We start from the raw sequence: 26,297 nt of genomic DNA, 5'->3' as shown, positions 1-26,297 counted from the left end.
TTTGCCACAGATCACCAATACTTGTCTAGAACAAAACTGACATCAGACTATTGATGAAAATTAAGCTATGCAGTCCTTTGCCAAATTATTTTCTGCTGTAACTGTTGTGCTGATATGAGCCTGTCTATTGCTAAGCTAAAAGTTGGGCATTGGTGTTGGCAGTTTGTTAAATAACAGTATTAAGGGAGCTGACCTTCAGCTCATCTGCTGGAAGGCCTACTTTTCCATAAGGGATTTAATCCACAGGCTTTTGACATCAGTGGAAATACTCCTATGGACCTACTGCACTATTATTATTGAAACTTGATTTTTCCAACTGCCCCCTTGCTGGTGCTTGACTGACTGTTTTAAATAGGTATTATAAACTTTTTTTTTTTTTAACCTGGCATAGGCTTGGATATGCTAACTTCTAGGTCTTAATTCCATGAAGGATCTGGCGGCATTCTCAATTAAGGCTGTGTAGTAAGTGGGTCTGTGGGTGAGGGTTGTCTAGTTTCTTTGGTCAGCTTGCATTTATTATCTCATGTCAAACTACTCAATTCACCCTAGAATGTTCATGTTTCTTTTCTTTTTCTTGGCATACTTGCTATCTTTAGCTTGAAAGGAATTTAGGCTGTTATGAGTTTGTGTGGCAAGGCAAAAAATTTGCTGGTATCAACTGTGAAGGACTAGTTTAATATAAACAATAAAAATAATAACAAGACAATTACCTTGCTACAAATGCCTTTATCTCTGAATATGGCTTGTGTACACTATTATTGCATTTTTGTAGTCTTAGCATGTTTGTTGTCTGTATTGTTATATGTGAGTTTTTAATTAAGGAAAGTGAGACAGAAAAGAGAGCCTCTGTAAATGCATCTGTCTCCCTATAATTTGATCACCACGCTGCACTTTTTAAGCAAACTCACAATAGTTTTATAATTTCCTCCCTTTTAAGCCAGAGAGTGCTAGCAACAATTGTCCTGCTATAAATGTTAGGTGTGCATAATGATTTAAACATGAGCCAAAATTCTGTATATAAACATTTCTGGTTGATATAAAAAACAAGAGAGATGATAAACATAAGCAGTTGTGTATCTTCTATACATGCATAGCACATAATTTTTCCATTGGTCAGTTGAGTACAGGCTCCTCTACGTCTAATTTAAGGCATATGAATGAAAATAAAGTGACAAATATTTTCCTTAAAAAGCTGTTTGGAATCACCATGACACTACATAGAGGATATGCTTCTCCCTGAGTGCCCCATTCTGCTGCTAAAGTGGCCATAGGTGTCCCTTGACCAGGCTAAATATTATTGCTTAGTTCCTGTGACCAAGTCAGTGTCTCTGCCAGGTTCATCCATTCCTGTGAATACAGTGAGCAAACGTCTGAGTGAACCTCCAGGATAGGTTGATAATGTACAGAAAAAGGAAGTACTATTAATCTAACTGTCATAAAATCAACAGTAGAAACATGACAATTTTAAGATGAGAAACTGTTGGAGCAGCAGGTAAATACTTGCAGTTAATCCTTTAATGGACAACGTGACAGGAAAATGACACAAAGGTTTTGTCTGTGTAGTCTCTGTGCTAACCAAATTCCACATCTCATGTTTTATAGCTATACCACATGTAACACTCCAGTACTGTTATTCATCTAAAATGTAGAGAGTCACTGGAGATTTATCTTTATTTCCAGCCTGACATTTAAATGTTGCTAGGTATTTTTCCAAGCTTTTTCTGGTTTCCAAATGCTCAAAACTATTTATCTCAGTATGTATGTGCAACTATATAGATATATTTGTTGGTTATGCTGACATTTTAGAAAATAGTATCTACTTTTCTTGTTGTTTTTTTTAAAATTGTGGGGTTTTTTCCCCTTACTGCTTTATACTAAAAGAGATTGTTAATGCTTCATTAATCAACTGTTCAAAGTGTGATTGCTTCTGAATAGCTCTCAAAAGCTGGCTTTTTACCACTTACTTTCATTAGTGCTTAATTAACAGAGGAGATGAAAACTAAAATCTTCAGCCCACTCAAGAATGAGATATTGCTTTTCAAAAGAGGTATTCAGAAAAGGTCTGTGTTTTGCAAATTATTGCAAAAATGCTGTAAATTTAGACCAATATTTTCTGTATAGACTAGAAATATCCCTCCTTTGTGACAAGAGGAAAAGTGGTAATATTGGGCTATCACCTTAAACTGTAATGTATAACTTTGCTGGATGCATAAGAAACAGTAAATGCCTGAGAAAACATTACTAGATTTGGAAGCAAGGAGTACCCCATTAAAATATTCTCTCTGTTCCCAGTCTTCTCAGCTAACATAGTACTGATCTACTCTGGTCTGCCTAATATAGTGATAAAAAAGGACAAAAATATTTATCATGCAAAAGAAGCTTGGGAGTGGAACAGCTTCCTGAGCATCTTGTTTTGTTGGTGCTGTTTGTTGGCAGGTATCTCAAGAGGGCCAGGTTTGTGTGACAAATAACAAACATCATATTATGGTTCCCCTTATTTTTCTTCTCTTTCACTACAACTCAGTGTTTGACATCTCACCTGACATCCTAGAACAGAATTAAAGGAATTTAAGTCAAAAACAAGTACATAAGATGCATGTCCTATGAAGGAATTGGCTGTTACACACTTCATGATTTAAAAGGATTAGGATTTGATTTCCTACTTCAGGATTATTGATTATTTTAGAGCCTGATCCAAATTTGGTCAGTACCATGGACATGTGCTTATCCAACTAAATGACTGAACATCTTGGCCTTAGTTGCATATAAAAGAAGAGATGATTTCAATGTTCCATGGCAACAAAAAATGTTATGGATTGAAGTGACAATATGTAACAGCCTAATGTAATAAAGAAAACCATAAGTACTGTATTTTAAAATATTACCAGACACTAGAATATGCATGTGTGTTTAGGACTGACTTTTATGTTCTTGTTTCAGACATTCAGGAAAATATTCGCTCAGGTTTCAAATACTTGAACCTTTGCTTGTGAGTGCAAATTAAGGAGCATCCTTAAATGTGACACTTTACCACATTTTATGAGAATGTGTTTTGACTTTTTCTACTCCTCTGTAGATGCATATAATATAGGTTACTTTTCCTTTCTTATACTTTCCTAAAGTTTACTTTATTAGCAAGTTCTATACCAGGATGCTAGTAGTATAAGATATTTTTTGTCTTGTTCTGATTGCCATTATTTGACATGTTGTTGCTTTAGATATGCATTTAAACAAGAATGTATGTGAGAGTCTGTAAGGTATCAGACCATAATAAAATTTGTAATAAATATACAATAGCCTGACTACAAATAACTCCATCACATTTTAGAAGGAAGTTGAATATTATGCTTTAACTTATCTAAAAACTTCAGAACTGGTTGGGGCCTCAGATCACTGAATCGGTACATGTGTATCTTCCTTGAAAGCTGTGATGATTAGTTGTGAAAACACATTTAAAGATTTAGCCTGAAATTTGGAAGAAATTATTCTTCAAAGGTAGCCTGGCACATGCATTAGCTGCATTCATGGGTGTGTGTGGCCTGCCCTGGTTCTATGGGCATTTTTGATCTAAGAAACAAGAAATCCCCAGGCCAGGCTACTTATTGAGAGTTGATGACAGATGAGGGAAATGGGCTGACAGGAACTCCATGAGGTCCTGCACTTGTGGAGGAGCAGCCCTGAACACTCAGTTTTGCAGACAAAGCCCTGGGGGCTTTGGTGGACACTGGGTGGACAGGAGCCAGCAGTGTGTCCTTGCTGCAAAGCTGGCTGGTGATATTTGGGACTGCCACTGGCAAGGCACTGGCAGCAGGTTAAGGAAGCTGATCTCTCCACTGTGTTTAGCACTGGTGAGTCCACACCTGGAGTGCTGGATTCAGTTTTGGATGCTTCAGTGCAAGAGAGACGTGGACATATTAGAGGTACAGAGAAGGTCCACAAAGATAAGGAGATAGATGATCTCACATATGAGGAAAGGTTGAGAAAGTTGGGGCTGTTCAGCTTGGAAAAGGCTCAGTGGAATCTTGTCAGCAGACACAAATACCTGAAAGAAGGATGCAAGGAAGACAGAGCCAGGTTGTTTTCAGTGGTACTCAGTGACAGGACCAGAGGTAATGGACACAAACTGAAACATGGCATGTTCCATCCAAACCTCAGAAAATACTTTTTCACTTTGAGGATGATTGAGCACTGGCACAGGTTGCTTGGGGCTGTTATGAACAGTCTGTCCTTGGAGATATATTCCAAAGCCATTTGGATGTGGTCTCAAGAATGACTGTGCTTGAGCAGGAGTATGGAGCACATGACCCAGCTTCAACCCATCTGTGATTTCATAAAGGTTCTTGTAGAAGTGATTTGCTGTTTCTTCTTGAGAGACTAGTTGACTCTTTATAAATTCTTCAATTTGACTTATGGTGCTATGGATCAGATGCTCTTTGTGACCTTCTGGTGTGATATTTCTTTCCTGAAATTTTTATGATTTAAGGCTGCATAGCTGTTGGAAATGATTGGCATGCATAAGGCAACCATATGTCATGGCTGCAGAAGAAAAAATGTTTTTAAAGTCACTGGAAGTCAGCTGACATAGCAGACTTAGACTAGTCCTTACTCATTCTAAATTACTTGAGCATACTTTTCTCTACTTAATTGATACTGGGAGGTTTTATGGGAAATTTAATCAGTCAGGCTTTGCCAGTTCTCAAAAACAACCCTATGGAACAATATTTATGTGATATTAAACCACTAGGAGTTACTGGAAAGGCTAATTAAAGCAGAGTTATTTGCCAGTTTAAAGCTATATTGCATTGACATATTTCATCCATGTCTGAGTTTTTAAATATATGTATGGAGGAACATCAAAACAACAACTTATGCTTGTGTGCATATATTATGTATATTTAACTTGTATCATGACAGTGCATCATGAACCAGAATTAATTTGATCTGTGGAATTTTTTTTTTTTTTTTTATATAAAGGATGAAGTATGTGCACCCTACAAGATCACAGGTAATTAAGCAGATACTGTTTGGCTTGTTTATCCTCAGTGCCAGAAATTGTTCCATATCAGCTAATCAAGGTTGGAGTATGGTTCATTATGCATTTTCATTTCAAACCAACACTTTAAAATGCAAAATAATTTTTACATAGTTCAGCAGTATTAATGCTCTTATTACAGAATAGGAGTATTTACTTTGCAAAAGATGACAAGGAGCTAATATAATTTACTGCTTTAAAGTATGGTTTCAGTCCTCAAGATTTTTTTTTTTTGTTATTTTACAGGAAGGGAAGTTTTTAGTGACCTAGGCATAGAGTAATAGGAAGAACAATCTGTACACTGTGGACAGGAGTAGAAATGGTGATGGATGGTCTGGCAAGACGCATTTGGCTTTTCAGGGTAAATATGCCTATAACTGCCAAATAATTCCTTTCTTCATGCTATTGATGTGTCATTCAGTAAACCATATATTTCCATCAAATAGTCTCACTTTGCCTCAGACTAAAAGCTGTGTTTGATGAAGAAAAGTGAACTTAAATATTTTCTCATAATCAATGACAGAATTGCAAACATAATGTAAATACAAAGATGTCTGTTTATATATGAGTAGATTTTTAAGATGAAAACCTAAAAACTGCATTGCTGTAAGGGATTGCTTAGGTGAGTAGTGGTGTATATAAATACATATAAATCAGAAAAGCTGGTGAATTCTTCACTGATCAGAAGATTGAAGTTCCTTATGGAAAGTCTTATATGTTTGTGTATTAGGAATATGAAGATGAAGTAAAAAAGAAGTCACGTCTCACCTGATAATTATGGGATTTGTGTATTTTTCTATCAGAATGCATGCTGATATCATGTTTTCTTGGAGGCATCATAAGTAAGGCAAGCACTGCGTGTAGTAGTCATCCTTTTGTTGAAGTAAACCCTGTATGACTAACGTAGGCTCACTTGAAAACAGAATTCTTATTGAAATAATTATCCTATTTTCTTTTTTGACATTTTAAAAATGGCACAGCAAGGGTTTTTCAAATATTCACATTTGAAGAGAAGACATATACTGCAGAAAATACAGAAAAATACCCCAGACTTTATTAATCACAAAGCCTCAGGCAGTGGTATTGAACTGGTGTCTTTATCTAGCTTGACTCTTTTCCATCTCAGTGTTACATGTCATGACTTTAGGTGAGAATTCATGAAATTTTTTAACTTAATAGAGAAGAAACTCCGAAGATTATAGGTGGTTTTATGCCCCACTTATTCCAAAGCTTGATGTCTTTCTGCTGACTTTGTCACAGCAGTAGTTTGTGACATTTACAGTAGACAGCTGTGCAGATCAGATGTCTGCTAAAAGAAACACTTGCATTTTAATCCTAAATCTGTGACAGAGTGTTAAAGGAAAACGTACACCAAAAAATACTGATGTAGAGTTTTTTAGTGTTTTTTTAGGCTGGTATTTACATTATGTCTTGCAGCTTTGATCTCTGGAAAAACCCCCACAGTCTCTCTGTTTGAAAATGTGGAGGATTGAACACAGCCAGCAGCTGAGCTCCTACCAAGTGATGTGCTCATTCCCCTACAACAGGATGGGCAAGCAGAAAAAAAGTTGTGGGTTGAGATAAAGGCAGTTTCATCAATGAAAGGGAAAACCACACAAACTAAGTTATGTGAAGGCTGTCACTCATCACCTCCCACTGGCAGACCAATGCCCAGCCTGTCTCTGAGCAATGGATACATTGGGAAAACTGCTGCCTGACAGTTTTATAGCTGAGCTTGATGTTATGTGGTCAGGAACGAGTCCTTGGTGAATTTGAGTCAAATCTCCTGGCTGTGTCCCCTGACAACCTCTTGACAATGTTACTCCTCCCACATTGCTTCCACTTCAGCTGTGGATCTGGGAGCCATCACTCTGGTGTGCCACACAAAGATGGGCAGTCCCTCTGCTCCAGGTCCTCTCTTCTCCAGTGATGGCTGGCATCAGAGGGCCCCAAAGCTCAGCAAATTGCAAGCCAGCTACTGGGACTCCTGTATTTATAGGGTCTGGAAGAGAAGGCAGTGAGGTGACTTACGGCATCAGCAGGATGCTGTGATGACTCCTTCCAGATATTGCAAGGACTTTTTTAGCAGCACTGTGACAGTGTGTACAGCCTGCATGCCTCAATGCCCACATATCAGGGACTGCTGCCCCATCAGGGGTTACCTAAAAGGACTCTAGTCCCCCTTGGATGAAACCATTCTGTGGTGACAGACCTTTTTGCATAAGGAGAGAGCCCTCCACAACCATTCTGGCTGCCAGGTCACTTGCAGTCTGACTTTCCTAGGCCTGTGCAGTTACATGGATTTCCTTTCCATCTTCTATGCCAGCTCCTGCCTTTATTCTCTCCTGCCACATGTCTGCATGCCCTTGATTTGCCTTTGTCTCATTCTAGTTTTAAGGACAAACCTCACCACTCTTTCAGGTTTCTTGCCTAACCAGTTTAGAGAAAAAAATTGCTGGGTGTATTTGAAGAACTGCAAAGAGTTTCTGAATTGGAACCTGCAAGCAGGTTGCCAGATTGAAGCTCCTGCTCTTCCATGACTTTGGGTACACAGAGGTTGGGGAAAGATGAAAGAAGCAGCATTATTTTTCTGTCAGTAGCTTCTTAAGGGAGAGTAAGAGCAAGGAATTAGAAAAGGGAGTAATGAGATCAGTTGAGAAATGTGTAGAGACACTAATTATTAAAGGTTTGTCTTTGCTTAATTAGGAGGTCTTTTCAGGATCAGGTTCAGTTCTTGACATAGTCAATACTTTCTTCCCTGTTTGCACTGGGTGTTTGGCAGCACTCTTTTCCAGGACTGTACTATTTTTTTTTCCCTACTCTAGTAGATAAGCTGTACCATTTCCCTTCCTTTCTTTATTCCTTGATGTTCAGTCTGGTGATTCATATACATTAAAAAATATTGTAATGAAACAAAAAGATAAACCAAGCCTTAAAACTTAATATCGTGTTATTTTTGTACATATCCTGAGGGATCTGGGAGACTTGGTCAACAAAAGGAGGTTGAATGCAATGTCATAAGGAATACCAAGGAAAAACAAAAAAGAAATACATACTACCTCAAATGCTTTTTAAATGTATAGTATACCTTATGCATATGCACATGTAATTCATATTCTTGGCTTGCCTTTACTGTACGTGTACTAATTTTTAATTTTAAGAAGCTGAAATGAGCTCTCAGTGATTTAGTTTTACTTTTTTTTTTGTTCTGACAAGAAATATTTCCTGTTTTGTGTTCTCCTACTTATCTAAAGAAATACGTATGTCCTGGAATCTTTTGTTGGAACTTGTGGTGCAATAGATTTGGCCTCAAAAGGCAAGTATTCAAGTCTTTTCATCAAATTACTCCTGTGAGTTCTTATTTCCTATTTCTTGTTAGCTTTTCCATGTTTAAGGACAACCAAAAAACAAGAACCCTCACATGAAAACAAACCCTTTTAATTTAAAAATATTCAATAAATAGGAGACAGGCATAGTTTTTCAGAAATGTTAATATTCATATTACTGAACTTTAACTTTTTTAAATGCAACTTCAACAGGAAGTTACAATTATGGACTAACATTTCTAGAAAATGCTTCCTTTATGTTAACCTTGATCTTTCAGTGGCTTTTTTAACATCACAGCCTTGTTCCAGATTTGTTGAACGATGCTGAAGTAGTCTATCACAAAATAAAGCACAGAACAAATGGAATGGCAAACTCGCTTCATCCTGATTTGTCGTATTGGTCTTCTTATATTGCAAATTCATGAAGAAGTTGAAGGAAAATTCTCACTTCTTTTGTGTAGCTAGCAAAGTCTTTTCTAATGTAAAGAGGCAAAATCTGTGTATTTTCATTTAAACTTGTCTCTTTTTGTCCAGTGAATTTAAGGAGGTTTGCATAATTTAGATACTCCTTGCACTTTCCAGAATCTTCAATTTGCTGTGATGTTTCTTCTATTGCATGTTTTAAAGCCTCCTATCTAAGAGTTGTAAAACTATATTAAAATCACCAAACTATATAAAATATTTATTCAATGCAGTCATATCTATTTTTCTAAAGTTCTTTTATGATTATTTTTTCTTCCTCCTTTTTTAAAAGTAGTCACTGAACTGCCTGTCTTCACTTCCTGGAAGAACCAGCATGTTTTTGTATATTGTAGTAAGAGAGAACAAACATTTTGGCAGAAATTTGACAGAAAACTGCTGGATATTTTAGTAGGTCTGCTTTCCACTGGCTTTTTAAAGTAAGATATTTAGACAGCTCTTTGATAAAGAACCAATTTCCATTGTTCCTGAGAATTTGATTTCCAAAATTCCCTTGCGTATTTTGTTTTTAAGTTTCTGTATGACTGACCGTTTTGAAGTCTTTGGGTTTGAAGGCTTCAAATTCAAATACTTTTAATCACAGCATGTGGACTAGAGAAGACTTTTTCTAGTCGTGATGGCATTATGAAGAGAAATTTTTGCATTGAGTTTTAACAGCAAGTCCTTGGTGGGAGATAACTACACTAAAGAGATACAATCAGCAGAATCTCAGAGCCAGGAGAAAAAAGCAGTTCCCTGAATACAACAATCATTACGTATGTAGCAATAAAAGCTCTGGCAACAACAAAACACATTATTTGACTTGTGATTAATTCTAGTGTGATTTGTTTGTCTATGTTTCTTGTTTCAGAAGAAGAATTTTGTTCCCAAAAATAGCAGTTTTGTGATTTTTTGAGGCAGGGCTACAATATTCAGTTTACTTGGATTGATAAGCTCATGTTATTTTTCCATGCTTGCTGTTGCCTGGCAGTAACACTGTCTGCCAGTCTTTGGTGTACTTAATAAAGATGGCAATGCAAAATCAGTGTGCAGCATTGCTGTCTGTTAGAACTGTTTATTAAGTTGTGGAGGCTTTTTTTGCCTTTCTTTGCTAGTCATGTATCTCTGCTTTTGGTATTTTTTTTGTTTGTTTGTTTTGTTTTGTTTTTTGTTTTTGGGTTTTTTTTGTTTCGGCATCAAAAAGGGTAAGCAACTGGTTGTTTCTTTGATTGAAACTGCCAAAAAAATCCCTGAAGGCTGTACACTGAAGCACCTGTATTACTGCCACCTGTTTCACTATTCCAGCAATGCCAGAACATATGGTTTCATTCAGCTTCAGAGTTGCAGTTCTTTGATATTTTTCAAGGCTGTGCCTTAACTTTTTGCAACTGAGACTTATCAACAGGAATATCCTCCTTATCCATGCCATCTTTCCATCTGATTGCTGGAAGGTTTGAGTCTTTGTTTTTATGATTTAGTGAGTTCAAATTTTCTATGTGTGAACATGCAAAGTGAAGTGTGCCAGTTACAGCATGTCAACCAGCTAGTAGAAGTCTCTTAAAGAGGCTTTGACTTGCTTGTTTTTGACAATATAAAAGGAGCTCTACGTTTTTAAGGAGAAAATTCACTAAGGCTTTCTGAATCCTAACTGTGACATCTGTGTTCTAGGTCACTATCCATTTGTAAATTAGAGAAGTCAATATTTAACTGTAAGGTATAAAAACACTAACATGCCCATCTTTTGTTGGAATTGCTCTGCTTTTCTGGAAATATAGGGATGTTTAATAGGCTATGTACTGGAACACTGCATCCACTCACACTGTTTGTACACTTTGCCCCTCATTGTGTTGTGATCTCAGTGGATTATCCTAAACATGATCTCTTTCCTGTTCATTTTATTCTCCCTGCAGAGTGTTTTGCTTCACTGTGAGATCTCCTGTGACTCATTCTCATCAGATTACATCCTGTCACTTAAATAAAAAGTGATTTCTTTTTAGTGAGGCTTTAATAACATGCTCTGGTTCCAAACAGAACTTACTTGAAGAAAATATTTTTAGTTGTGTTTTCTGAGACTCAAAACCACATACTCATTCACTTTCTCGCAAAACAATTATAGCATCAGCTTAGCAGGCAATTAACAGTAACTTGTATTTTTCCACTAGGGGAGTGTTGGTGGCTGAAAATTATTATATTCCTGTTGGTAAGGAATCTGATGCATGGGTAGTTTTGTCCTAAATTTCCTTTCCTCCATAAAGCCTAATTTCAAGCAGATGTTCTATGCCTTCAGAGTGATGCTGTGTAATTTTAGGCATGTGGTAGATGTTATGTGTGTCTTTTTGGGTATGATCAACACAGGTGTTGTAGGATGTGTTGCTCTCAATTTCTGTAGGCAGTATTTTACTGTTGGTGCTATTTAGCTTGTCCATCCAGAGTGAACCAGCAGGGTTTGCAGAGTAAGGGTAGAGCTATTAACACTGCTGTTGCTGCTGCTGACACTTTTGTTTATCCAGACTCTGGTTTCCATTCACTTTTCCTACAAATTCTTTTGTACTAAAGTTTTCAGCTTTCTTGCAGTGTACTGTTCTTTTCACTTCCTTAAATGTAGTGTGTTTTGGGCTTGGTTTTGTCTGAATCAAAATGGATGCAGACAGCTTGGAGAAACAAAAGGAAGCAATTGTCAAGATCTATGTTTTGGTTCAGGAGGTAAACCAAAATGCAAATTTACTTTTCTGCTTTTCATCATATATGTTTCCAAAATAGTAAGAAAAATAAAACTCGTTTCATCCTTTCCTTTCTACAACCTATAATGTGAGATTTATACGCTTCTTTACTAACACCAGAAGATATTCATCACAAAAGTGGTAGCTTTAGTAGGAGGTATACTGTAAGCTGGGAATTGACTACCATAGAAGACCACAGGGCTCTGAATTGATACTTTTGGTGAAAATGTAAGAATTGTCCTCATGCTTGCACTGTAAGTGTTTATTTGGTTTGTATTGAATACAGGATGAGTGACTGGCTAAAATGTCTTTCCTTCCTATATGACTCTGACTTCTGAAAATAATGTGGAATGTACTTAACCTGCTGACATATCCTTGGAAAAGTTGAAGTATTTTATCTAGAGAATGTCAAAAATGAAACATTTTGACTTTTTTGAGTGAAATGTCCGATTTTGAAAATGTTGCTGTAAAATGTGCTAATATTATGAAATTCCCTCTTTCATCAAGGCTAAGCTACTTTGCCCAATTTGACTTGTATATGTGATCAATTTTTCTCTGAGACAGGGCATCTGATGAATTTTCTATTCTATGATGTATTCTTTGAGCTCTAAAGAAAAAGCCTGTTATGTGTTTCTATTTTTTAAAATGATTTGACATATATAATTTAATGTGGTCTCCCTTCTTTTAACAATTAAGGACTACTGGCAGTTGTAGTCTATATTTATGCATATATAATATGTGGAGGTAGTCTGCTATTTTGAATGGCTTTGAATTGATCATTTACATGTTTAAAAGGTTTCCCTCCAAGTAATTAAACTTAATATGTTTTTCTTCTTAAAAACAAAACAAAGCAAAACAAAACCAACTTTACCTATATTGTGTTATAGTCTATCTGTAGCTTCTCGTTTAACATGAAAAATTAAATCTGTTAATAGAGCAAAGTATGATGAATATGATAATGCCTGTGCCCTTTTTATTGGAGGAAGAACAGGAGTGGCCTCCAAAGACCAATGTAACCAAGGAATGAGGGAAAATTTTCTACTAGAAATGCATCTCCGATCAAAAAAGGTATAAGGCTTATATAACACTTATTCAGGTAGACTCCTTCACTGTCTTTACAGAGAGGAGTGTTAGATGAAGAAGGAACAATTAAAATTTCTTCTGGATGTTGCATCAATTCTACTGCAGCTCTCTCAGCCAGTCATCTTAGCAGAAGTGTTCCAATTCCCCCACTGACTTGGTGTCCTTCCTCTGGACTTGCTCCAACAGGTCAATGCCTTTCCTTTAGTCCCCGAGCTGGATGCAGCACTCCAGGTGGGGTCTCAGCAGAGCAGAGGGACAGAGCCCTTCCCTTGCCTTGCTGCCCACGCTGCCTTTAGTGGTGCCCAGGACACATTTGTATTCCTGGGCTGTGAGTACCCATGGCTGGGTCATGTCGAACTTCTCATCCACTTTCAAACCCAAGTCCTTGTCCTCAGGGCTGTCCTTAATCCATTCTTTGCCCAGTCTGTATTTGTACTTTGAGCCTCCTCTCCTGGATTAGGGCAAATTTGGAAAAAAACCTCCAAAGGGACCCCCCCACAAAGCAAACCTACACAGCCCCTTCCCCCCACCAGTTCGGGAATGATTCTTCAGAGAGAAGTGGAAAGAACCTGTTTATTTAACAGGCAAAGCATCCCCAGCTCACAAAATGAACAATACCAGATGACAACACTCCTGATCTGAAAAGGATGACAAATTCAGAAAGTCTTTCCTGGGAGTGGTCGCTCTGTTGTTGCTCCCTCCGGCCCTGGGCATGGCTGCTGCAGCCACCAGATGTAAACTCTTGGTGTTTCCCAGGTCCCAGTCTGGAGCAGGTTTGAATGGTTCTAAAAAGGGAAAGGCAAAACAGTCCAGGGAAAAATCTGGACTGCTTAGCTAAACTGACTAACAAGCAGAAGCAAAAAGCAAAAGCAAAGCAGGAGCACAGCAGAAGCAAGAGCAAAGTAAGCAGCAATAAGCAAAGCAAAAAGCAAAAGCCGCACTATGTACTGCCCCGTCTCTGTGTCCTGCCAGCCGTGGGAGAGCAGGCTAACAAACCAAAACAAACCTTGCTCTTCAGAGCCAGTATTGAAGGCACAATACATAATATCCAGCATTAACAGAACACACAATTGGGGTACAAGCATCATAACCTCACCCTAGGACAAGCCTCTCCAACCAAGATAGAGGACCTTGCACTGGGCTTTGCTGAACTTCAGGTTTCACATGAAGCCACCTCTCAGGCCTGAGGTATTGCATATTCAAAATCAGTGTGTCAGATACATGTCTGTCTCCTTGCTAACTGCTTCATCATTATCAAAGAATTATTTTTCTCCTTAGATATGGATGATTCCCTACTGAATACTCCACCTGAAGGAAAGGAGAGATATTAAAAATCATTCTTGATACTTTTCTCTGTTGAGTTGTATTGTGCAGCAGAATCAGTTAATTTTGTCAAATTTTAGAATTTTTTATAGAATCTGAACTTTCAAAAAATATGCTTGACTACTTAAGCTTCTTATTATGCTGTATATATGATTAAATAAGCTGAGAAAAAACATCACTTTGAGAGTGTTCTACTTTTAAACCAGGAAATAGTGAAGTGATCATAAATAATAATATATTATTGGAAAAGCGTGAGAAATTTTGGTTGTCTTCCCTTTTTCTTCACATTATATTGGTAATTTAATTGCAAAGTTTGCTGTTCAGTACATTTTAGTTTTGAAGTAAGATTTGCCATTTAGTACTATATATTTTAGTTGGAAGGATATGAAACTTCTAAATAAAGTTGTTAAGCCTTTTTAATATACTCTACATGGCAATACAAAGGACAGGTTGTCTGAGCCAGAATGGGAAAATCTGTGTCCAAATGTTATATTGCATATACTGTTTTTACTGCAATTAATGTTGTATTCTAGCATACTAGAATGTATGCTTTATGTATTTTACATGAAACAAAGATTTCCCACTTTAATCTTACTTGTAATGCCACAGTTTCTAAGCACTTGGTGAGTTTGACTCAGATCGCCTATATTTATATTTTATTTATGGTGTCAACATAAAGCAATCACTAGTCAACTTTTCTATCATAATTAGTGAAGTCATGCTTGTCCTTTCATTTTTCTTTGAGGGAAATGCAGGTGTAAAAATGAAGGGAATTTGATGCGACATGTATCTTTCATTGATTAACTTGAAAGAACGATTGCTGTTGTGGTATGGGAAAATTTCACTTGCAATATGGATTCAACATGTCTTTTAAATATAATTTTTGTGATTGCTCCTTGGGTAAAATGTAACCTCAGTTACAGTCTCAGTGCAAGTTAAGAGAGTTGCATGGTGCAACTGACCAATGGCGAATTATCCACCTAAAGCAAATCCCATGGATGGGATTTGGATTTCAATAACTGTCAATTGTGTCTTCAGAACACCAACTTTATACAGGGTGGAAAGTAAGATGTTTTCCTGTTATTTGTACAGTTCTTCAGTGGTCAGTGCCAAATTAATTGCTGAGAGATCAAGAGACCAACATTATCATGCAGAGAAAAGATTTTTTTCTCTTGATTTTTTTCTCTTGATTTTTTTCTCTTCATTTCTCAAATGAAATCTTTTCATTTGAAAAAAGATTTCTCTTACAGGACAATTTAGGATTTTTTTCCTCCATTTTTATGGTGGGTCACTCACTATTTCTAACCTCAAACCTCTCTGCTGACAGAACTATATTTTCCAGTCAAACCAGATAAGGTAAGTAGGAATGCAGACTTAACTTCAAGGCTTTTATGTGAAATAATCATGGATGCTGCTGATTTTTTTCTTTTTTGTGAAAAGAAGGTCAATGATATTTCTATACCAAGTACTGCAGTGGTCAGAGGGCATGCTGTTGGAAAGAATTACTTCCTACTGACAGAGGTCCCAGCTGATGACAGGAAAGTGTAAAACATACCCTCGTAGCTCAGAGTGGCAGTCTGTCAATCCTCATACCCATCTCCAACGGTGACTCTGGGAGATGAGGGTTAGGGAAAGCTTTGTGCACTTGTACATGTTCTCAGGTCCTTTGTCCTGGAGTTTTTCCAGGATCTGCAGCTTTATCAGACATGTGAGAGGGTGCATCCTTGCCCAGTCCTTCTAGTACATGACATGCAGGGGTCCTGAATTTGTCTGATCTGTCACTGATCCTTCTAATACTGACTGCCTTCACAGCCTCCTGTGGCAGAAAAATGTGTTTGCTATCTGTTTGCTGTCCAAAGAAACACTTTTATCTGCTTTGGGCTATCTCTTTCCCACTGCTTTTGTCAAGTGGCCGCCTCATTCTTGTGCTGCAGGATTTGCTGAATCGCAGTTTAGCCATCGTTTTTGTGATTTTATAAACTGCAGTCCTGCCTTCCCTCATGCTACTTCTGTCTAAAATTGGAGTCCCAGGTTGTGGGGGTTTTTTAATAATTTTTAGTTGGGCTTTTTGTTTGTTTGTTTGGGGTTTTGTTTGTTTGTTTGTTTTTGTTTTGTTTTTTGGGGTTTTTTTTCCCAGTCCCTTACCTCTGGGTGTGCAGCCAGCATGGTTAGCCATGCTCTATTTGTGAACACAGTGTGTATAGGAGGAGTCCAGCTCTATGGTGTTGGACACTCTTGGGGTTACAGGGCTGCTGGTGCTGAATTTCAAATATGATTTCTGTGGTGCTGCCAAAGTCTGCCACCTCTAAGCTCAGCAAAACAATAATGTTGTTTTCTACCTCTGTAAAAGTTTTCATATGAAAATCTGAAATGATTATATGCATATTAAGGAGCTCTTCTTTAAACAAGGGTTGCAGTAAGAAAGAAGAAGAAACACAGTATGTTTCTAAGTAGAAACTCCTAAAATATACTGTACATTAAATGATATGTTTGCACTGCCTCATTCTTTTTATATAAACAATTAAATCTGATTTTATTACATTGGAAGTTAAAACTGCTTCAATCAAGATATAGCTTGGGATGCTTTGGGATTGAGGATTTTTTTAACTGTGATTTCTTGATTATACTCTTGAAATCTGTGGAGAAAAAAAAGAAGTGATTAAAATGTTATGTTCTGCATATGTCCTCCAAGTACACTGAGTTTTTACTGCTAAAATAGGAAAGTGATGACATTATTACGAGAGAGCCTATATATAACCTCTGTATAACCTATTTAATATAAAATGATACCTAGCAAATGGAATTTAGGTCAGAGAGCACACTGATTCCTGTATTCTAAGTATTTTTAGGCTTTCTATTATGAACAGGGTATTACCCATGTTGTAGTTCTTGAGGTACAATAACTAAATTTTCCAGCTGACCACCCAAATGCTTTCAGAATTTCTTCTTGAAGCTTGACTACATTCTTGTATCAAATTCGGGAATTGTCCACATTTAAACATAATCCTCAAATCTACTTGAGGTTACTCTTAAGAATGTTTTTACTGTAGAATAATAATGGAATCTCAATCCTAGAATTATTCTTATTATCCAGTGTCACGACACTGTAAAAGAGGTTATATGAAAGAGAAAGACACTCTCTAATCACAGTGTTGCAACAAACAAATACCTGCTTTCAGTTTTTGAGAGAATAGATTTCCGTAACTCTGGGAATGTTTGCAGCAGAGGATGGGAAATATATTGTAGTATTTGTTAGGATGATTTGTTTGGTTTGTTTGTTTGGGTTGCTTTTTTTTTTCTCTTAGTGTGACAGAGCCAACAGTAATAGGCTGATATAGGAAGGACGCAAAGATGTCACTGTGGTACTGCAATTCAAAATAAACCTGGAAATAGAATTACTTGCTGCTACTGAGAGACCCTACCACACGACACTGTAGTATTATGATACCTTTTCTTATGTACTGGTTTGGAAGACATTCATATTCTATGACTCCAGATGTTCTGTAGTTCTAAGTCTTAAAGAGGTTTTCAGACTTTCAAGTGCGCTCTTAAATTTCTGATGACTAACCCATTTTCAGCTGGCTCTGTGGACACATGGAACCATGCATGCATCTCTATTATATAACTGTTCATGGAAAAGGTTATTTCAAGAAGAAAGATCTGTTTCTTAGGGTGAATATTTGATTTCATGGCAGTATGTTGCCCACAGATGCATCAGATTTCCCTGTCTCTCCTTACTTGATGACTGCTTACACATTGTTTTATTTATTGATCTGCTCCAAATATGGCTTTGTTCTTGGTAGCTTTTTTCTTTACCCACTTCTGGGAAAGTCTCTGTACATGTGATTTCAGTCTCTGGACTGCACTAAACACAAACTGCTTGTCTGCACTTTTGTTTATAAGAAAACACTTGTTTGTTCCAAGAACTTTCTGTTTAAATGTAGCTATTGTAGAGAAGACTCTCACAAATTCTCTGGAAAACCATTTGGGCTTAGGGGAGAGGCAGGATAGATTAGGGCAGAAAGAAGTCAACTAAGTTTTTAAACATGTACTGCTTTTAAAGTTCCCTACTGCCTCAGTGCATTAGTTGGCATGTCACACCACCTTTTCTGAGCTCCTTTGTATTATGTCACACAATGTGACAGAGATAATCTTTGCGACAAATCACAGAAGCCAGTGTGTCAGTGGGGAAATAGGAAACTGACAGTTTTCTGAACAGTCCCATAAAAACACTCAATATATTTATGTAAAAAGCAGCTTTTTAGAAATTTAGAATTCAGACATGCTCTTGCCTGAAACCTTTTCTTCAGGCAGACTAAGGAGTATTAATTAAAAAATGAAGAAGAAAAGATAAAACAACCTGACATAGGAAGGGCTCTGGATGATGCATGGGAAAAGCCTAGACTGGACTGGGGAAAGGGGATCCAGACCCAGTTTTCCTTTCTGCCCCCATGGCACAATTGTCTGAGATGTTCATTCTGCAGTTTTACAGTCTTAAAGCTTCCCACTGGAAATCACACTGACTCCTGGGTAGCTCAAGAGCAGCTTCTGTATGAGGAGAACCACAAGGCGTTTTGCTAGCTATACAAAAATAAATACCTGGTATTTCCCCTGAAACAGAAGCAGGCTGGATCAGTAGATCCTCTTTCCTACCCCTCTTTCTGTCTTTGCACTAAATAATAATTAAATGTTTAGGTTTTCTTTCCTGGTAAAACGCTGATGTTGCTTGTGTATTTGTACTCATTATTTGTATTCATCATGGTTTGCAGTTTCTATTTCAAAGACTCACCTTTGCTTTCTGAGTTTTCTATTTAGAAAGTGTCTCTATAACAACAACAAAAATGTCTTTGGTTCTTGGGTGGCACAACCCTGCAGCTGTTATAAAAAGAGAAAGGTATTAGAGGTGAACTTTCACATTTTGAAAAACCTTTGCTGTATATTGTACCTGTTTTCTCTTTTGTCTTCTTTTTTTGTTTGTTTTTTGTGTGTGGTGTACACTTGCAAACTAACCAAAGCAACACATCTCTGCTCAGTCTGTGTAAACCTAGCTACAGCATTCTCACTCGGATTACATGGGCAGCCCACAAATTTAGAAGTTGTGGGGGGGAACCTTTGTCCTGAAATATAAAGAAGAACTTACCGGTAACTGGAATTGGTGAATATTTACATAGGTAATAGGCTCTTCTTAATATTTTCAGTGGTTCTTTCTGAACAATAGGAAACAAACAAATGGTGCTAAAATTATTACCTACAAACGTAAAACCTAGAACCACTGATATACTATTGCTGTCATTGGTTTCTTGTAATTTTAAAATTTAAAGTAAGTTGAGTGATTGATAAAGCCCTCAGGCTGTTTAAAAAATAAGATCATGTTTCTCTGCTACAATTACTTCTAACAGTTTCTGTTTTCCATGTTCCTGTACAGCTAAAGCAGTAGCATTGCTTAGGGGGCTTTATGAGCAATTTGAAAAACTCACCTGTGGGTGGCATATCCCCCCTTGTATTTGAATATTGTTTAATAGTAATAAAAAATATTTTAGTAAGTCCATCTCACCGGGCTGTGATTTACATTCCGTATAACAAAAATATTACAGTAGTTTGAGATGCTACAGCAACCGCGATGGCTACCCTAGTCTTAGAAGTTATGATCCCCAGGTTAGCCAGCACTTGCATCTCTCCTATGACAAAGTATTCCCCTCTGGCAGAGACGTCATCTCTGCTCAGTTGGAAGGGTTATCTTAAACTCTTGCAGATATAGAGATTTATATATGTATATAAATATATATTTCATAGTGTCTGTACAGAGTTAAGTTTATTTTTATGGGTAAGCAAAATCTGCACTCTGTTTTTGTTCCGAAGCTTGAGAGGATGAATAGTTGTAAGACATTTGTTTTTGTAGAACTTCAGTATGTGAATAACATCTGCATCCTCATTCAGCACTGTGAGGAGGTGGGGAATGAGAGGGAGAGAGAAAATGCTTCAGGGATCTTTTGGAACTCAGTAAGAAAGACCTGACAACAAATGGAGCTGGTTTAATAAGATAGAATAAGAAGAGGAACACAGATAGCAAGTAAATCCTACATCCATTCACATGCTGGGAACTGCATTTTCATGGAGCATCAGATGGATCCTGGATGGACTTTCCCATAGCATGTTGCAGAAAAGGGTTCATAGGGAGCTTCCTCCTCTATCATGCCCTTGTGCCTTCTTCATGAACCTACTTTAGAGAGATTAAATGTTACCTTTTAATAATACCGACTAGTCTACCACACAGACTGGAACAGGGCGCCCTGACAGGTTACCTTACAGCAGTTGCACATGCCAACATTCAGGTTTCTTCCAAGATATGAGAAGAGGCAGAGCTGGCATTGCCTATTCAAGACTCTGAAGTCATCTGCAGAGTTCTTAGTACAATCTCTGGTGGATGCTAGGTACTGGCTTTCAAGACAGTGTTTTTAACTAGGGCTAGGTTGAATGTGTATGGGGAGGAAAGGCTGGAACCCTAGAGAAAAGAAGAAAATTATGCTTTGAGAGTGGTCACCTGTGAACTTGAAAAGCTATAGTTATGTGTTTTGCCATATAGTTATGTAATTTGCCTACTGTAGTAAATCTTGATGACTGCAAAGCAATATCTGATGGAAACAACTCAGGGATTTATCTTTGATCACATAACTGCTAACAGTGAGTGAGAGATGTATTTCTCTATTCCCAAATTTGTTTTCTGTGATGATAGAATCAATTGCATTTACTCATGCTGATTCTGAAACAGGAAAATAATTTGTTGAATGACTTTTGCTGATGCCATCAATATTTAGGTGTTCCTACCAACCTGTAAAATAAGCTTATGTTCTTTTAGGAAGCAATTGCAATCTGTAACACACACCGAATCAAATTTTGCACTTGTACAGAGGGAATAAGGTATAGGTGTAACACAGGCTATAGAAGAGTTCAACATTTTTTGAGGAAGAAGGATAATTCAGTATAATGTCCTGTTGATCACTAGTTGCTAAACTTTAGTTATCTCAGTTTTGAATCCTGCAGCTTGATTTAAATACAACGATCACACTAGAGTCTGATATTAACTTCCTTACTGCCTTAGCAATCCCATATACATCTTCTGTTAGAGGAAAAATTAGTGTCTGAAATCACAAATTCCTTCGTTCCTGTCATTTGTTGTGTCACTTATGTAAAATTACGTAAAATGGTTTCAGCAAAATATTGTCCTCCCTCCAAGCCACCAGAATCTTGGGTTTTGCTTGTTAATATAAATTGCTCTCCATAAAGATCTTGCTTACAGTTGATTGTGTGTGGTGCTTGCCTTGATAAACAGAACCTTATGTTTTTTTTTAAATTTTTATTTCTTAATATTTAAGATCACCGTAAGCTGTTGTATATCTGCAGCTGTTACAGGAAGGCATAAAAGTCATGTCTTTTTTCCTGTTTTCCAATGGGGATGTGTTAATACACAAGCTGTTTCTTGACCTCTTGTGTTTCCCTTTGGCAGTCCAAGTCTGTGCAATTCCTTGGACTTAGCTGAACTAGGATTTTTCCAAGCCAATTTTAGTCTGTGACAGCACCAGGCATTTGAAATTTATGTACTCACTTTCAGCAGTGGTGTAACATTCCCTCACTGTTAACCATCCTGTTAACCCCTCTTCCATGTAAACATTAGTTGGCATTGTGCTTTGAAAACTTCTAGCTGAGCTGTATCAGAGCACATTGGGATATTTATGCAGCACTGTACAGAACTGTATAATTATTCCAAGTGTGGTATGTCTGCACAGTTCTGTGATATGCTATTATAAGTAACACTTTCCCAATTTGATTTTTCATTACTTTTCTATGTGTTTTTGTAGAACGGTTGATACAATAAATTTTTCCCAAAACTGAGATTTTGCATATTAATCCCTATTTATTTTTAGTACTTATTTCCTTTCCTACTTCATGACTGCTTTCATTTTCTTAGCCTTAGCCTGTAACCTGAAATTGGATAGGTTTACCACATCTATACCCAATAGTAATGTGATATGCTGAATATTGTGTTGAATTCACTCTTTTTTTTTCTTCATGTAGAGCAGGACAGTTTTTCTGGTGGCAATACAGTGACAGAAAAGCATTAATAAATATCTCCTGTTTTACTAAGCACAGAAATATTACAAAATCTGTGGGCTTTTTTGTATTATGGGATTCCATGAAAGCTTTGGTGAAGGATATTTGGCTGAAAAAATTATAAAAACAACAGTTAAAACTTGACTAAAATCTTAGTACAATTTTGGGGATTTGGGATAAGGACCAGTTTGCTGAAAAGCATCTCATAAAGGAAGTATGTATATTTTCACTATTCAAAGTGCTTCTGTCAGTTCGTAGTGTCTCTGTAGCCATCAGGAAGGGCAATTTACTGTTTACATATGTGAGATGTTGGTTGTACACTCTGTGGTACATGCTCCTGACCTCCAGAATGTCCCAGAGGACGTGTTGTTCACATCTCACATATGCATGTTGTTTGAAGTAGCAGAGTACTTCAGATAAAAAGTACTGTTAGATATGAATCTTGTTTAGGAAGCATCTTCCTACAATGTATTGCTTTCCCTCCCTTTCTCTCCATGAAATCCTGCTTGATATTACGTCAGGGATATTTTTGCTGACTTTTACTTCCTCTAGGGAATTAAACCCACAGGATCTGACTGACTTAGCAGTTCATTCTGCATTTGGCTTGGTCTTTCTGCCTTCTGTATGGAATTCTGTTATTTTCAGACAAGTATGTGTACCTTACTTGCACTTTGCCAATTTGTGCTTTATTCCCCTTTTCACTTTGACAACTGTATTCACAAAGTGAGATTTCTTGTTCATTCTCTTTTTAATGATCATGAATATTTGAACAGAACCTTTGAATTTTTCTGATTCTCCACTAACAAAATATGCGAGGAAAAAATTTTTGCTGGATTTATTTTGTTTTAACAAAGTTATATTTAAAGTCAAAATTGAAGAGATTTCTTCTCTGTTTGTTCACTTGCAGACTTGTTTTCCAAACTCTACAAAGTCTGACTTTTAAATATTACATGACAGTTGAGGCTGAATATAGTGGATTGCACTTGTTTTTATGTATCTGCCATATTGAATGTCATGAAAATTTGGCACATAGGAAATTCCATGCAAGCCTGCTTTCCATCATGTTGTGTTATCAAAAACATTTTATTATTAGCGGTTTGAAAGGTTTCAGTAATTAAATATATTGGGAAATTTCAGTGTCTGTGGACATGCATGTATAACAAATGTCAGAATAATCCCACTGATTCTGGTTGGTTATGCCAAGTTAAATTCTTCTCATTAACATAGGAAATTATTTTTTTTATTTCCCTGTTTGCAGAGGACACTGTGTTTCACTGTGCTGCAGAGATATCAGCAAAATAACAGGAGTGTCACTGTCAGCTAGATGTTGCTGCTGTGTAGCTTGGTGAAACTCAGAGCTAGCTGGAAAAATGGCACTGTTGTGGCATATTTGAAGACTTTGAAACTTTTCATGTCAGCAATGGAAAAAACCCCAAATTCTGTGTACTTTTATGTAATAAGATTATGCAAAATAATGGAATCAGATCCATTTTTTTCCCCATACAGATATTTCACTCATACTTTGAGCTTGAAAAGCCCTCCTGTTGTAACTTAAAGCTATTTTTGTCAAAATGTTTTTGAAGCTTCCAGCACTTATACAGGAAAACTACTAATTAAGTGTACATTTTGATTTGTTGGAAGCCATAACTGATCAGTACCTCTTCAAAAGCTAGGCAGATTAGTGGTGTTCTATCTTTCATCCCAATGGCAAAGCCAGCTAAAATGGTGTTGCAACAATGGATGAGTTCATACGGATGTTTGGCAGATGTTAATTTTTTTTCCCAGTGCAGCTTTACTTAATACTTTAGTTTATTATTTTGTTTAGTATTTTTTTTTCTTTTTTTATCATGTCAAAGGCTTTGGAGCCATTTTCTGAAACCATGCATTTTAAAGACTCAGTGTGGACACAAGGGCACATTCCTTGCATACAGCTTCCTTACTCTGACTGCCAGGTAATGCCTTTGTGCATGAAATCACACTCTGTGAAGGTTTTATTTTTGAGAAGTATACATTTACAGGACATTTCTATCACATCTTCAAACTGCAGATAATAAGGACAATATAAAAGCAAGAGGACCATCTGGTATAGAGTTTAAAAATAGTCTAATTGGTCAGTTGGAAAAAAGAAACAGCAGGAAAAATTGGAAGAATGGGATTACGTGAAGGCAATGAAGTTACCTGCCCTGAGGTGTTGCATCTTGGAGATATGAAGGCACATCAAAGTTTTAAGCTCTTTTGTTTTCATTTTCTTTTTTTCAGATCTTTGTTACACTGAAGCCTGGTCATTCCTGGCACTGGCTTCACAAATTCTTGAGCACCTGAGCTCTGAGCTGGGAAACAAAGTCCAGTTAAGAATATGACAACAAATAAAGGCTTTGGCTGCCCTACTACTGAGTCACATGGGAGGAGGTTCAAGTGAAAAAAAATCTCTGTTGGATTTCAAGTAAAAAATTTTTTCAGAAAGTTGATAATAATTTGGAGTAAAGAGGGAAATTTTCCTACATTAACTATTAAAATAAAGTAAAATGAAATATCTTGTTGGATGATTTTGCAACTCTTTATTGGTTCTCTTCTAATAGTTTCTAAATTGTGTATTTGATTAATTATCTTTTATTTGAGATCATCATCCAAGAGGACACTTGAAAGAAGTTTTATGTGTGAGAAAATGATGAAGTTATTCTGGTTGAAGTTTTATTTTGGTGAAGTTTTCTTTGGTTGTTGTTAGCCAGGTTTTTTGTTTGTTGGGGGTTTATGGGGTTTTTTTGTGTAATGAAAGAAGGGCTACTAATTTTCTTTCCCTAACTCAGATACCCACAAAAGAAGTTTTTTCGGAAAGATTTGCAAAACAAGCCTTCAAACAGGAACAGAAGGGTTGTGTAGAGGTGCATGGTGGTAACACATTACAATGTATTCTTCAAATCATAAAAGTGGTACCTAGGAACAAAAATTTTAAGATGATTTAATGGTAAATGATTTTTTGTTAAAGTGACTTTCTTAGCAAGGTATCATTGCCTAATTATTACAGTGATTTGTTGCTGGAGAATCTAGTGGCTGGTGAAATTAAAAGAAAATTAAGAAAGCTGATAATAAAGAACCACTTTGCCTTGAGCTCTGTTATTTTTTTACTGATAACTCATTTGATACAGCACGGAAAACAATTCTGGCTAATTAATATAGTTAGTATTTATTGAGGATGCTTAAGCATCAGCAAGTTAAATTGAGGTTTTTAGATTCAACAACCATTGGTTGTTCGTTGTTTCCATGCCATTCAAGTGATTCAAAATTAGGTTGAGAGCAACTGAGCAGGGAAAGATGGAGCAGGAAGTCTCAGGACACAATGTGAAACACAGGAAACCATTACAGGCAAGGCAAGTTGATTGACTTTGTAAATGTTCAGGGATATGCAGTGGGCACACTGATTTTATCAGTGTCATTAGTATTGTGGTGTAATAATGTCATAATAAAACAAACTGTGGGTTTACTTAAACAACTGCTGTGCTTTGTAAACACAGAAGTAAAGTTTCAGGAGACACAGGACTGGAGAAACACGAAGCAGATGAAAGAGAAGATTACTAGAAGAGCACTTCAGGATGAAAGGCAACAAGTAGAGGTAAGGAATCTGAATAAACCTTCAAGTCAATAACTTATATAAATGGATTTGGTTTCCAGTTCTTTACTGTACTCAGTTTTGGTTAGTGTTTGATGTCCATACTTTTTTTGTCGACTTCCATGGTGATCCATTGAGATACCTTGACCTCTTGTACTTGATATTTGTTCTGTTTGTCTTGTACTTGACATGTGAAGTGCTTGGAAATTGGTGCCAGGAGGTGCTGCTCTGTTATGACTACAGCAACAAAAGCACTTAAGGGCAGTATAATTAAAAAATTTATTTATTAGAGTTAAAAAGTTAACTATAAATTGAGTTAAAAAGTTGTTTCTAATAGTCTTTCCCCTCCAAACTTCAGACTAGCTGTAACATTGCTGACAGATGAGATCATTGGTTGGTATTGCACATGGTGTTTGTTAAAGGAACCTAAGCTGCATGAGGAGTAACATCCACAGAGCAATTGTATGCCAAATGAGTAAATAAAAAAATATTATGCAACCAGGGCAGTTCTGAATATTTCTTTTAATCATGTTTCCTCTGAAAAGTCATGTGTAGGCAGCTTTTGTGGCATAAATACTATTTATTGCAAAATGTCTGCTAAGCAACTTAATGCAAAATTTTCAACCATTGTTACTTGT

General features: G+C 36.8%; 2 long non-coding RNA genes across 3 annotated transcripts in view; both read left to right on the top strand.

Annotated features, from left to right (window-relative positions):
• The window catches only part of LOC135288855 (uncharacterized), an 83,110-nt gene extending 58,152 nt beyond the window's left edge, over positions 1–24,958 (top strand). For both annotated transcript variants that reach the window (XR_010351740.1, XR_010351738.1), the window contains 2 exons: positions 24,312–24,495; positions 24,860–24,958. This is a non-coding gene — a long non-coding RNA (uncharacterized LOC135288855). The remainder of the gene's footprint in view (positions 1–24,311; positions 24,496–24,859) is intronic.
• LOC135288870 (uncharacterized) lies at positions 4,378–8,319 on the top strand. The gene is made up of 4 exons (XR_010351741.1): positions 4,378–4,446; positions 4,975–5,005; positions 5,279–5,393; positions 8,287–8,319. It is a non-coding gene; the product is annotated as an uncharacterized LOC135288870 (long non-coding RNA).
• Positions 24,959–26,297: the final 1,339 nt, after the last annotated feature.

Source organism: Passer domesticus, chromosome 1, assembly GCF_036417665.1.
Source record: "Passer domesticus isolate bPasDom1 chromosome 1, bPasDom1.hap1, whole genome shotgun sequence".
NCBI lineage: Eukaryota > Metazoa > Chordata > Aves > Passeriformes > Passeridae > Passer > Passer domesticus.
The sequence above is the reverse complement of the archived record's forward strand: the minus strand, read 5'-3'. Positions and strand labels throughout refer to the sequence as shown.